The following is a 15,605-nucleotide window of genomic DNA, read 5'->3' on the forward strand; positions in this document are numbered from 1 at the left end:
AGGCCTGTTCTGGAGTACCAACTTATGATACAACATATGGTCCCTAAGCTACACAGCAGAAAAACTCCTGTCCCCAGCAGGAAGACGTGCTCTTGGACCTGTGTCAAACCCTCAAGGAAAGAGACTCCTGAATGGCATTTTAGCCACCAGCACAGTCCAAGTTCTCCCTGGCAACAAAGCAGCATTGTAACCCCTGTGCAAGACATTCCATGTCAACACAAGGCCTTGGTACTTCACCCCAGAGCCACCAGAAAGAAATGGCCATGTTCCTCAGCTGCATGGTCCATTGGGATATGCTTTCCGGGTATCCATGTGGGAAAGATCTGTTACCTAAAATTTCCATATGGGGAACCCTGGAGCTAACACGCCAAACTCCAACTGTCCAGTAGAAAGAAACCTTACTGTTTGGAGCATCTCACAAGCCACAGTGCGGGAAATCCTCCTGGCCTCTGGATGCCAATCCTCCATTTGTCGGTCATCAGAGACACAAACTCCAGTGGAGCAAGCATCTGACATCCACCCTTACTCACATGCTGCATATCTCGCATAATATGCAGCCCATTGGAACTGCCTTCCACCTGGCACTGAATTTAACTGTACCTTGTGTTTACAATTCCATCCTCACCCTACTGGTCCCCAAGCCAACTTGATTGGGAATTCTTGAGCCACAACACAGCATTCTGCCTTCCCCATAAAAGTAGTGCCTGGTGAGTCTTCCCAGGAACCCCACATGAGGATCAATCTACTCTTGCCTTGAGGGAACCCTGATTTATAGACTGCCCTGGCCACTAGTGTTGTGTCTGATAGAGCGTGAACAACGAACTCATGTCAGCCTTCCAGAGAGCGTGGCCCGAGTCCAGCATGTAAGACCGTCCATGGCCCAAGGCAATTGTCTCTACCCATCCTGGTATTCAGGCATTTGGCCCTAGACCTTTGCTGGAATCCCTGACAATGGGGGAACCTGAAGCACAATGGAGAACTCCTCCTTCCCCATGGCAGGTATCCTGGCTTTTGGTATGGGTGTCCAACCCTCAAATTGGGAACCAGCTGTATTGCCAATGAGATGACGTCCAGTCCTGAGAGCCGCCCTGGGCACAAACTGGCATTTTGACCATAAACCTGAGCATGCTTTCAAAAAAGCCCTCCCAGTTACACCACCAGGATACCACATTGCAGGCCAGGGGCACCCCTAGGCTGAAATCCTGACACTTGGTTGGATTATCCAGGCGCCCAGACACAGAGCCCCTCTCTGAAATCCCTGTTTTAAGACACCTCGAAGATAGAAATCAGCACTCTTCCCTTCCCCAAAAAATCCACCAAACTATTGGGAACTGCCAGGATCCTTTGAGAGAAAAAAAAAAAAAAAATCTCATGGATTCATGAGACAACACCTGCATTCCGAGGTCATTGTGGACACACAATCCAGATATAAAAGCCTGTGCTACCGCCTAGAGTCACCCTAATTACAATTCCTGTCAATCTGTGCTCTAGGTCTACGCACTGGGCTTGCGATCACCTCCCTACTAACCCTAACCCAAGTTTGTGTTGGCAGGCTTCTCTCTCAAAACCATGGCTCACATGCATTCCAGGATCTCATCTCTGGAGCCACACCACAGGACTGTGTCTCCATCCGCAAAGAGACTTTGTCTATCACAGTTGCCCAAACCCTCCAGATTAGGAGAAACCTGCAAAGACCCTGAGTCCACCCCAATATTGGAGGCTTCTCTGGACGTGAATGCGCAGTCTGAAACACCCTGATTCCCTACATCCAGACAGACATCCAAGTCAATGGTTCTGAGTCTGAAGATTGAACCTGACACGCCCCTAGTACTGCATTGGAACTTCAATTAGGTTTTCAGGCATCTGTCCTCAGAGGTATGTTCTGGAATAACAACTTATAATACAGCATGTGGTCCCTGAGCCACAAAACAGAAAAACTCCTGCCCCTAGAAAGAACCTGTGCTCTTGGACCTGTGTCAAACTTCCAGGTTAGGAGAATCCTGCATGGCACCATAGACATCAACACATTCTAAGATCTCCCTTGTAACAAACCAGCATGGTGACCCCTTTGTTAGAGAGGCCATGTCAACTCAAGGTCTTGGTATTTCATCACAGAGCCACCGGAATGAACTTGCCATGCTCCTAAGCTGCATGGTCCATGGAGATGTGCTTTCCAGGCATCAATGTGGGAGAGCTCTGCTATCCAAACTTTCCACATAGGGGACCCTGGAGCAATCAAATCAGACTCCACCTGTCCAGTAGAGGGAAATCTTGCTGTTTGGAGCATCTCACAAGCCTCAGTGTGGAAAATCCTCTAGGGCCTCTTGAAGCCACCTTTCCATTTCTTGTTCATCATAGAGACAAACTCCACTGTGAGCAAACATGTAACATCTGCCCGTTCTCACAAGCTGGATATCTCGAAAAATCGCTGCACATTAGAACTTTCTTTGGCCAGGCACTGAATTTAACCGTGTCTTCGGTTTACAATTCCATTCTCACCCTACTCTTCACCATGCCCTCTTGATAGGGAATTCTGGAGCCAAAACGCAACATTCTGCCTTCCCCATAGAAAGAAGAAGTGCCTGAGAGACTGCCAAGACATCCCACATGAGGATCTGTCTGCTCAGCCCTCGAGGGAACCCCGATTTATAGGATCACTGGCCACTAGTGCTGTGTCTGACAGAACCTGAGTCCCGACCTCGTTTCAGTTACACAGAGAGTCGGGCCCATATCCAGCATGTAAGACCGTCCTCTCTACCCATCCTTGGTATTTAGGCATCTGTATTCAGACCTGTGCTGGAATCCCTGCCAATGAGGAAACCTTGAGCACAATAGAGAACTCCTATTTCCCCAAGGCAGGAAACGAGGCTTTTGGGATGGTTTTCCAACCCTCAGAGTAGGAGCCAGCTGCATGGCCAATGAGACCACTCCCACTCATGGGGGCCACCCTGGGAACAAACAGGCATGTAGACCCTCAACTTGAGCATGCTTTAAAGACAGCATTCTTAGTTACACCACCATCATCTAGCTTTGAAGGCCTGGTACACCCCTAGGCGCAAAACCTAAACCTTGGTGGGAATATCCATGCTCCCAACGCAGAGTCCATCTCAGGAATCCCTGTTTTGGGACACCTCTAAGATGGAAAATAGCACTCTTCCCTTCCCTGTAAAAGTCAACAAAGTATTGGGAACAGCTGGGATCCTTAAAGAGGAAAAATCCCCCATGGATCCAAGAGATCATATGTGCATTCCGAACCATCCTGGAAACACAATCCAGATAGAAAAGCCTGTGCTACCACCTTCAAGTCACTGTAATTACAGTTCCTGACAGGCTGCCCTCCAGGTCTATGCATAGGGCATGTGATAACTTCACCAATAACCCTAACCCGATTTTGTGTTTGCAGACTTCTCAACCAAAACCATGCCTCACACGCCCTCCAGGATTGGGTCTCTGGATCCACACCGCAGGACTGTGCCTGCCATTCCCAAGGAAAATGTGCCCGTCTCAGTTGCTCATACCCTCCAGATTAGGAGAAACCTGCAAGGCCCCTGAGCCCACCAAAATATTGGAGTCTGCTCAGGATGCACATGTGCAGTCTGTAACACCCTGATCACCTCCATCCCGACAGACACTAAAACAATCTTCCTGAGTCAGAAGATTGAAACTGGCATTCCCCTAGGACCTCATTGGAAACCTAGATTAGGTTTTTAGTCCTCTGTCCTCAGTGGCCTGTTCTGGAATACCAAAATAAGATACAACATGTGGTCCCTGAGCCACACAACAGAACGTCTATTCCCATAAGGAAACCGTACACTTAGACCTGTGTCAAACCCTCAGGGTGGGAAAATCCTGCACAACCCCTTAGCCACCAGCACATTCTAAGATCTCACTAGTAACAAACCAGCATTTTGACCCATCTGCAAGCAATTATCTCTCAACTCAAGGCCTTGGTACTCGCCCTAGAGCCATCAAAACGAACCTGCCATGTTCCTCAGCTTCATAGGTCAGTGGAGGTGTGCATTCCAGGCATCCATGTGGGAGAGCTCTGCTACCCAAACTTTCCACATGTGGAACCGCCAACCTGAGCCTAGGTCTGAACCTCTCCCTGACTTCAGATGCACGAAGTCCCGATTCAGATCTACAGAGAGTGCCTGCCGTGCCCTCTCCCCGAAACTTACGCCTAACATGTGTTCTTATACTTCCGTCCTCACACTCCTTGCCCACAGGGCATCCAGTTTGGGAATTCCGGAGCCACAATGCAGCACTCTGCCTTCCCTCCAGAAGAAAAACGTTGCACTTGGGGCTAGGCAGAAACGCTAAATGAGGATACGGCACTCAAAACTCCCCCAAATATACAATATACCCTGAAAACTAATGCCTGGTCTGACGCAGCCTAGGCCTGAACATCCCGACCAACACTCAGCGAGCTGGCTCCACACTGAGCACGTCGGACCCGACATGGACTTAAGTTGTCATCTCTTCCCAAGCTCGGTTTTCAGACTACACAACCTAGACCTTAACTCCAATCACTGCCCAGGGGTGAAAGAGATGAAAAAAACAGAACAACTACTTCCCCATGGCAAGAATACATGTGGTTGGCATGGAGCCCAACGTTCAGTGTAGGAGCAACAGTGTGCACTATGAGTCCCCGCCCATGCCTAAGCACCTAGAAGGCATAAACACACATTGTGACTCTCAGCGTGAGTTCTCTCCTAAAGGAAGGCCTCTCAGTGGCTGGAACTCACCATAGTTCGGTTTGTCTATTCACCCCTCCCCAGGGCTCTGCTTGGAAATCCCTCTTTTGGTGGGACACCTGAGGTAACCAAACTGAAAGGACTCGTCCCAAACCCAAGATTGACCCAAAACAATTGGGTTTGGGCCAAATTCACAGAGAGGAAGACTCATCCACTGCCCATGAGGCCTCCTCGACATTCCACGGCCATTGTTGACACAAAATCCAGAGACAAAAGCCTGAATAAATGCCTCACACTCACTCTTTCTTCATATCCCGAAGAGTTATCCTCACGGTCTGTAGATCGGGCCTGCTAAACTTACATCCCCAAACGTAACCCGAATAGTGTATTCAGATTTCTATCCCCAGAGTCCTGGCCCACACACCCTCCAAGCTGGGGCCCCTGGAGCCACACATCAGGTCTGTGCCTGCCCACTCCAATGTAATTCAGCCCATTCACTTGACCACATGCCTACAAATTAGGAGAAACCTCCAAAATCCCTGAAGCCATCCCAATAGTGTAGGCCATCCGGGACAGACAAGGGCGTCTGACACCAGCTGAGCATCTGCCTCCACTCATACCGTAGTTGGATGACAACAGAGAAGGAGATTGAAACGCACAGGTCCCTACCGTAATCGGATCCATTGCTTTGGTTTCCAGGCATCTCTCCTCAGAGGCATGTTTTCAAATACCAGCATGCGGGGGTTTCCGGAGGCACCATCAGAGCAAATCTCTTCTCCACATGGGAAACTTGCAGGTTGGAACTGTGTCAAAACTAACGGTTAGGAGAATTATTCAGGGCCCGGTGCCACCACCCCATCCAAGGTTTCCATGGACACAAACCCACATTAGGACCCATCCGCAGGAGAGTCCATTTCAACTCAGGCATCTCGGTTGCTCCCCCAGAGCCAGCAGATAGAATCAGTCTTGTCAATAGGAGACAATTGAGTTGCAAGGCGGGTTGCCCAGGCCTCCATCCTTAGAACCGTGCTCTGGCGTTGTTCCATCTGGAACTTCCTGGCCCCCTCCAAAAGGTCTCAAATGTCCTGCAGAAGGAATCCTTGCGTTTTGGAGCATCTCACAACTCCCAATGTGGGAAAACTGTAATGGCTTTCTGAAGCCCCCACCCCCTTTCTGAAGGGGAAATCATGGACAGGAACTCCAACCTGAGCCAACGTCTGATCTTCGCCCTGAATTCAGATGCACCAAATCTCGATTCAGCTCTGCAGAGTGTGCCGGCCTTACCCTTGCCCTGCAGAGTATGCCGCCCTTGCCCTCGCCCTTAAACCTATGTGAAGCTTCTGTTCTCCAATGTCCGTCCTCACACTCCTAGCCCCCAAAACCTCACGTTTGGCAATTCTGGACCCACAAGGCAGCATTCTGCCTGCCCTCCAAAAGAAAAAAAAATATGTTGCCCTATGGATCTTCCCAGACACCCCAAATGAGGATAGACCTACACGGCACCCTTCTGTACCCAAATTATATTGACAAAACTGGGCACTAATACACTGTCTGACACAGCCTGAGCCCGGACTTCCTGACCAACACCCAGACAGCTGACCGCACATTGAGCACATCAGACCCGCCAGGGCCTTAGCTCATCATCTATTCCCAACCTAGCTTCTCAGGATTCAGAACATAGACCTTAAATCCAAACCCCGCCAAGGGGTGAATGTGATGCAGAAATCAGACCTCCTCCTTCCCCATGGGAAGAAACCTTGCAATTGGCATGTTGTCCAATGTTCAGTGTAGGAGAAACCAGCGTTTACCATGAGGCCCCACCCATGCTTGAGTATGAAGAGGGCACAAACATGCATTGTGACCCTCAGCATGAGTCCTGTCCTCTAGTAAGTCCTCTCAGTGGCTGGACCATTAGACGTCATAATGGGCTTGCCATGCCCCTAGGCCCCAATTTTTAACCAGATTTCTGGTTGTCCAGTCGCCCTTCCCCAGGGCTCTGCTCTGGAAACTCTCTTTCATTGGGACACCTGAGGTAAAAACAAAACAAAACGGACTCCTCCCATCTCACAGAATCACCCCAAACTCTTGGGATCCGGCGAAGTGCCCAGAGAGGAATGCTCACCCATGGCCCATGAGGCCACCCGGACATACCATGGCCATCAGTGACACAATATCCAGAGACAAAATCTTGAGCAAGCGTCTAACACTCGCCCTTTGTTCATATCCTGAAGAGTTCTCCTCACGGTCTGTAGATCAGTGCTGCAAGACCTATGACCCGAAACCTAAGCCGAGTTTGTGTTTTCAGACTACTGTCCACACAGCCCTGGCCCACCAAACTTACAGGCATAGGTTCTTCGAGCCAAAACTGAGGACCGTACCTGGGAATTCTGCCCATTTCATTGGCCACAAACCTAAAAATAGGATAAACCTCGAAAGTGCCTGGGGCCATCCCAATACTGTTGGCTGCCCAGGAAAAACCAGGGTGGTCTGAAACCCGCTGAGCATCTACCTGCACGTAGACCAGTCGAATGATGTCCCCAGAGGTAATTTGGAATGAGCAGGCCCCTAGATCCTAATCAGATCCATTGATTTGTTGTCCAGGCATCTCTCCTCAGAGGTCTGGATTCCAATACCAGCATATGGCTATTTCTTGAGGCACCCATCAGAACAAATCTCATCTCCACGTGTGAATCTTGCATGTTGGAGCTGTGTCCAAGCCTCTGGTTAGGAGAACACTTCAGGGACCCTGTGCAACTGCCTCATTCCAAGATCTCCATGGACATAAACCCACATTAGGACATCCACAAGAGAGTCCATTTCAACTCAACCCCCTCAGTTGCTCCCCAGCAGATCTAACCTGTCTTGTCACTAACACAAGAGGAATGAGAGTCGGGCTGCCCATCCATCCATCCTTAGAACCCTGCTCTGAATCTTTCTGTATGGGAAGTCCTGGAGCCAACCTACAGGTCTCAATCATCCTGCAGAAGAATCTTTACGGATTGGAGCATCTCACAACTCCCATCGTGGGAGAAATTCCATGGCCTTGTGATCCACCCCCTCTTCATGAAGAGGGCCATCAGGGACAGAAACTCCAACCTGAGCGTTGGTCGGATCCTCAGCTGCCTTAAGATGCACGAGATCTCGATTCAGCTCTGTAGACCTCCATGCCCTCGCCCAGAAACTTAAGGTTTCTTGTGTTCTCAGACTTCTGTCCTCAACTCGTGGCCCACAAGCCCACCAGCTTGGCAATTGCAGAACTACAATGCAGCACTCGGCCTGCCCTCCAGAAGAAAAAACATTGCCCTCTGGGGCTACTCAGAAACCCCAAATGAGGATCACCCTTCTCGCCACTTGACTGTACCCCAATTCTACAGTATGCCCTGGGCACTAATGCCCTTTCTGTCACAGCCTGACGTTGGACCTCCCGACCCACACCCAGCCAGCTGGACGCATACTGAACACATCGGACATGCCAAAGCCTTAGGTCGTCATCTCTTCCGGACTTTGGTTTTCAGGCTTCAGAATCTAGAAATTTTCTCCAATCACTGCCCAGATTTAACATGAGGCAGAAAACAGAAATCCTTCCACATGGCAAGAAATTTTGTGGTTGGCATGTTACCCAACGTTAAGTGTAGTTGAAACCAGTGTGGCCCTTGTGACCCCGTCATGCTTGACTGCCGCGATGGTCACAAATACACATTGTGACCCTCAGCGTGAGCCCAGTCCCGAAGTAAGGACTCTCAGTGGTGGACCAAGAGCCGGCATATTGGGCTTGCCATGCCCCTAGGTCCCAATTTTTAACCATAGTTTGGGTTATCCATTCGCCACTCCCCAGTGCTCTGCTTTAGAATCCCTCTTTTGGTGAGACACCTGAGTTAACCAAACTGAAAGGACTCCTCCAATTACACAGATTGACCCCCAAATTGGGATCAGGCCAAATCCACAGAGAGGAAGACTCATCCATGGCCCATGAGGCCTCCCCGACATTCCACGCCCATCCTTGACACAAAATCCCGAGACAAAAGCCTGAATAATCGCCTCACACTTGCTCTTTCTTCACATCCCAAAGAGTTCTCACGGTCTGTAGATCGGGCCTGCCATATCTACGTCCCCAAAACAAGCCGAGTGTGTGTTTTTAGACATCTGTCTTCACATTCCTGGCTTACATACACTCCAAACTGGGGCCCCTGGAGCCACACATCAGGTCTGTGCCTGTCAACTCCACGGGAATTCTTCCCCTTCCATTGATCACAATCATACAAACTAGGTGAAACCTCCAAAGTCCCCAGGCCATCAGGATAGTATATAACGCCCAGGACAAAAAAGGGCTGTCTGGAACCAGTAGAGCATCCGCCTCCACTCATCTATAGATTGATGTCCCCAGAGAAGGAGATTGAACGGGACAGGCCCCTAGGCCCTATTTGGGTGTATTGTTTTGGTTTCCTGGTATCTCTCATCAGAGGCCTGGTTTCCAATATCAGCATGTGGGCGTTTCCTGAGGCATCAATCAGAACAAACCTAGTCAACACATGGGAAACTTGTCATTTGGAGATGACTCAAAATGTCTGTTTAGGAGAAGCAATCAGGGTCCCAGTGCCACCGCCCCATGCCAAGGTCTCCATGCACACAAACCCACATTAGGACCCATTGTCAGGAGAGTCCATTGCAACTCAGCCCCCTAGGTTTCTCCCCTAGAGCCAGCATATCAAAACTGTCTATTAGCTAGGAGACTGTTAGAAGGTGTCGTGGGCTTCCCAGGCATCCATCCTTAGATCCCTGCTCTGGCGTCGTTCAGTATGAGACATCCTGGAGCGATCCAACAGGTCTCAATTGTGGATCAGAAAAAATCCTTGTGGCTTGGAGCATATCCCAACTCCCATCCTGGGTAACCTTCCATGGCCTCGAGATGCTGCCCCTTTCAAGAAAGGGCCATAATGGAAAGAAACTCCAACTGAGACTAGGTCTGTACCTCGCCCTGACTTCTGATGCATGAAGTCCCAATTCAGATCTGCAAAGAGTGTCTGCCGTGCCCTCTCCCCGAAACCTACCCCTAACTTCTGTTCTTATACTTCCGTCCTCACACTCCTTGCCCACAGGGCATCCAGTTTGGGAATACTGAAGCCACAATGCAGCACTCTGCCTGCCCTCCAGAAGAAAACAGTTGCCCTTGGGGCTACCCAGATACACTAAATGAGGATCAACCTGCACGGCACTCGACTCTCCCCTAATTATACAATATACCCTGAAAACTAATGCCTGGTGTGACGACTGTACGCCTAAACCTCCTGAAAAGTACTCAGCGAGCTGGCTCCACACTAGGCACGTCAGACCCGACATGGACTTAAGTGGTGATCTCTTCACAAGCTCGGTTTTCAGACTACACAACCTAGACCTTAACTCCAATCACTGCCCAGGGGAGGAAGAGATGAAAAAATCAGAACTACTACTTCCCCATGGCAAGAATACATGTGGTTGGCATGGAGCCCAACGTTCAGTGTAGGACCACAGTGTGCAACATGAGTCCCCTGCCATGCCTGAGCGCCTAGAAGGCATAAAAACACATTGTGACCCTCAGCGTGAGTTCTGTCCTCAAGCAACAGTGTGGACCATGATTCCCGCCCATGCTTGAGCGCCTAGAAAGCATAAACACACATTGTGACCCTCAGCGTGAGTTCTGTCCTCAAGGAAGGCTTCTCAGTGGCTGGAACTAAACATAGTTCGGTTTGTCTATTCACCCCTCCCCAGGGCTCTGCTTTGAAATCCCTCTTTGCTGGGACAGCTGAGGTAACCAAACTGAAAGGACTCCTCCGATCCCCAAGATTGACCCAAAACAATTGGGTTCGGGCAAAATCCACAGAGAGGAAGACTCGTCCATGGCCCATGAGGCCACCCCGACATTCCATGGCCATCAGTGACTCAACATCCAGAGACAAAATCTTGAGCAAGCATCTAACACTTGCCCTTTGTTCATATCCTGAAGAGTTCTCCTCACGGTCTGTAGATCAGTCCTGCAATACCTACGACCTGAAATCTAAGCAGAGTTTGTGTTTTCAGACAACTGTCCCCACAGCCTTGGCCCACAAAACCTAAAGGCACAGGTTCTTGGCAAACCTGAGGACTGTACCTGGGAATTCTGCCCATTCCATTGGCTACAAACCTAAAAATAGGATAAACCTCCAAAGTGCCCAGGGCCGTCCCAATAGTGTTGGCTTCCTAGGAAAAACCAGGGTGGTCTGACAACAGCTGAGCATATACCTGCAATTAGACACGTCGACAGATGTCCCCAGAGGTAAATTGGAATGAGCAGGCCCCTAGATCCTATTCGGATCCATTGCTTTGTTGTCCAGGCATCTCTCCTCAGAGGCCTGGATTCCAATAGAGCTTATGGCTGTTTCTTGAGGAACCCATCAGAACAAATCTCGTCTCCACGTGGGAATCTTGCACGTTGGAGTTGTGTCAAAGCCTCTGGTTAGGAGAACCCTTAAGGGACCCTGTGCCACTGCCTCCTTCCAAGTTCTCCATGGACACAACCCACATTAGGACCCATCCACAAGTGAGTCCATTTCAACGCAACCCCCTCAGTTGTTCGCCAGGTCCAGCAGATCTAACCTGTCTTGTCACGAGGACACAAGAGGAATGAGAGTCGGGCTGCACATCCATCCATCCTTAGAACCCTGCTCTGAATCGTTTCGTATGGGAAGTCCTGGATCCAACCAACAGGTCTCAATCATCCTACAGAAGAATCTTTACGGTATGGAGTATCTCAAACTCCCATCGTGGGAAAAATTCCATGGCCTCGTGATCCACCCCCTCTTCATGAAGAGGGCCATCAGGGACAGAAACTCCAACCTGAGCGTTGGTTGGATCCTCACCTGCCTTCAGATGCACGAGATCTCGATTCAGCTTTGCAGAGCATACCTGCCATGCCATCGCCCAGAAACCTAAGGTTTCTTGTGTTCTCAGACTTCTGTCCTCAACTCCTGGCCCACAAGCCCTCCACTTTGGCAATTCCAGAACTACAATGCAGCCCTCTGCCTGCCGTCCAGAAGAAAAAACATTGCCCTCTGGGGCTAACCAGAAACCCCAAATGAGGATCAACCTTCTCGCCACGTGACTGTTTTCCTTTTCTACAGGATGCCCTGGGCACTAATGCCCTTTCTGTCACAGCCTGACGTTGGACCTCCCGACCCACACCCAGCCAGCTGGAATCATACTGAACACATCGGACCTGCCAACGCCTCTTGCCTTCATCTCGTCCCGACTTCTGTTTTCAGGCTTCAGAACCTAGACATTTTCTCCAATCACTGCCCAGGGTTGAACATGAGGCAGAAATCAGAATTCCTTCCCCATGGCAAGAAATCTTGTGGTTGGCATGTTGCCCAACGTTCAGTGTAGTTGAAACTAGTGTGGCCCTTGTGACCCCATCATGATTGAGGGCCACGTTGGTCACAAATATTCATTGTGACCGTCAGCGTGAGCCCAGTCCCCATGTAAGGTCTCTTAGTGGCTGGACCAATAGATGGCATATTGGTCTTGCCATGCTCCTAGGCCCCAATTTTTAACCATAGTTCGGGTTGTCCATTCGCCACTCCCCAGTGCTCTGCTTTAGAATCCTTCTTTTGGTGGGACACCTGAGGTAACCAAACTAAAGAACACATCCCATCCCACAGATTGACCCCCAAATTGGGATCGGCCAAATCCACAGAGAGGAAGACTCATTTATGGAAAATGAGGACTAACCGAAAGTCCACGCCCATCGTTGATACAAAATGCAGAGACAAAAGGCTGAATAAGCGCCTCACACTCGCTCTATCTTCATATCCCCAAGAGTTCTCCTCACAGTCTATAGATCGGGCCTTCCATACCTACGTCCCCAAAACAAGCCGTGTGTATGTTTTCAGACATCTGTCCCCACATTCCCAGCTTACACACCCTCCAGCCTGGAGACCCTGGTGCTACACATCAAGTCTGTCCCTGTCAACTACACGGGATTTCTGCCCCTTCCATTGACCACAATCATACAAACTAGGAGAAACCTCCAAAGTCCCCAAGGCCATCCCAATAGTATAGAACGCCCAAGACAAACAGGAGCTGTCTGGAACCATCTGAGCATCCATATCCACTCATACTGTAGATGGATGTACCCAGAGAAGGGGATTGAACGGGACAGGCCCCTTGGCCCTAAAGGGTCCATTGTTTTGTTTTCCTGGTATCTCTCATCAGAGGCCTGGTTTCCAATATTTGCATGTGGGGGTTTCCTGAGGCAACAATCAGAACAAATCTAGTCTCCACATGGGAAACATGTCTTTTGGAGATGACTCAAAACCTCTGGTTAGGAGACGCATTCATGGTCCGTGTGCCACCACCCCATGCCAAGGTCCCATGCACAAAAACCCACATTAGGACCCATCCTCAGGAGAGTCCATTGCAACGCAGCCACCTCGGGTGCTCCACTGGAGCCAGCATATCAAAACTGTCTATTAGCTAGGAGACTGTTAGAAGGTGAAGCAGGCTGCCCAGGCATCCATCCTTAGATCCCTGCTCTGGCGTCATTCCGTATGAGACATCCTGGAGCGATCCAACAGGTCTCAATTGTTGATCAGAAAAAATCCTTGTGTCTTGGAGCATATCCCAACTCCCACCCTGGTTAAAGCTTCATGACCTCGAGATGCTGCCCCTTTCAAGAAAGGGCCATAATAGACAGAAACTCCAACCTGAGCCTAGGTCTCAACCTCGCCCTGACTTCAGATGGACGTAGTCCCAATTACGATCTGAAGACATTGCCTGCCGTGCCCTCACCTGAAACCTACGCCTAACTTGTGTTCTTATACTTCCGTCCTCACACTCCTTGCCCACAGGCCATCCAGTTTGGGAATTCCGTAGCCACAATGCAGCACTCTGCCTGCCCTCCAGAAGAAAAACGTTGCCCTCCCGGCTACCCAGAAACACTAAATGAGGATCAACCTGCACGGCACTCGACTGTACCCCAATTATAAAATATACCCTGAAAACTAATGCATGGTCTGACGCAGCCTAGGCCTGAACCTCCCAAAGAACACTCAGCGAGCTGGCCCCACACTGAGCACCTCGGATCTTAAATGGACTTAAGTTGTCATCTCTTCCCAAGCTAGGTTTTCAGACTACACAACCTACACCTTAACTCCAGTTACTGCCCTGGGGTGAAATAGATGAAAAATTCGGAACTACTACTTCCCCATGACAAGAATACATGTGGTTGGCATGGAGCCCAACGTTCAGTGTAGGAGCAACAGCATGCACCATGAGTCCCCACCCATGCCTGAGCGCCTAGAAGGCATAAACATACATTGTGACACTCAGCGTGAGTTCTGTCCTCAAGGAAGGGCTCTCAGTGCCTGGAACTAACCATAGTTGGCTTTGTCCATTTGCACCTCCACAGGGCTCTGCTTGGAAATCCCTCTTTTGCTTAGACACCTGAGGTAACCAAACTGAAAGGACTCGTCCCATCCCAATATTGACCCAAAACAATTGGGTTCAGGCCAAATCCACAGAGAGGAAGACTCGTCCATGGCCCATGAGGCCTCCTCGACATTTCACACCATTGTTGACACAAAATCCAGAGACAAAAGCCTGAATAAATGCCTCACACTCACTCTTTCTTCATATCCCGAAGAGTTATCCTCACGGTCTGCAGATCGCGCCTGCCATACTTACTTCCCCAAACGTAAGCCGAATTAGTGTTTTCAGACTTCTATCCCTACAGTCCTGGCCCACACACCCTCCAGGCTGGGGCCCCTGGAGCCACACATCAGGTCTGTGCTTACCCACGCCAATGGAATTCTGCACATTCACTTGACCACATGCCTACAAATTAGGAGAAACCTCCAAAGTCCCTGAAGCCATCCAAATAGTGTACATCCCACAGATTGACCACCAAATTGAGATCGGGCCAAATCCATAGAGAGGAAGACTCATCCATGGCCCATGAGTACCCCCGACATTCCACGTCCATCGTTGACACAAAATCCAGAGTCAAAACGCTGAATAAATGCCTCACACTCCCTCTTTCTTCATATCCCAAAGAGTTCTCCTCACGGTCTACAGATCGGGCCTGCCATACCTACGTCCACAAAACAAGCCGAGTTTGGGTTATCAGACTTCTGTCCCCACATTCCTGGCTTACATACCCTCCAGGCTGGGGCCCCTGGAGCCACACATCAGGTCTGTCCCTGTCAACTACACGGGAATTCTGCCCCTTCCACTGACCACAATCATACAAACTAGGAGAAACCTAAAAATTCCCCAAGGCCAACCCAATAGTATAGAATGCCCGGGACAAACAAGGGCTGTCTGGAACCAGCTGAGCATCCATCTCCACTCTTACTGTAGATGGATTTCCCCAGAGAAGGAGATTAAACGGGACAGGCCCCTAGGCCCTAATTCGGTCCATTGTTTTGGATTCCTGGAATCTCTCATCAGAGGCCTGGTTTCCAATATCAGCATGTGGGGGTTTCCTGAAGCACCAATCAGGAAAAATCTAGTCTCCACATGGGAAACTTGTCTTTTGGAGATGACTCAAAACGTCTGTTTAATAGAAGCATTCAGAATCCGTGTGCCACCACCCTGTGCCAAGATCTCCATGCACACAAACCCACATTAGGACCCATCGTCAGGAGAGTCCATTGCAACTCAGCACCCTCAGTTGCTCCCCTAGAGCCAGCATATCAAAACTGTCTATTAGCTAGGAGACAGTTAAAATGTGAGGCGGGCTGCCCAGGCATCCATATTTAAATCCCTGCTCTGGCGTCATTCTGTATGAGACATCCTGGAGCGATCCAACTGTTATCAATTTTTTTTTTTTTCAGAAAAGGATATTTTTTTTATTCAAGTAACTGCAAATAGGAAACCAAGATGGGGGGGCCCCAGGCTGGG

This window comes from Mustela nigripes, chromosome 12 (assembly GCF_022355385.1).
Source record: "Mustela nigripes isolate SB6536 chromosome 12, MUSNIG.SB6536, whole genome shotgun sequence".
NCBI classification, from domain to species: domain Eukaryota; kingdom Metazoa; phylum Chordata; class Mammalia; order Carnivora; family Mustelidae; genus Mustela; species Mustela nigripes.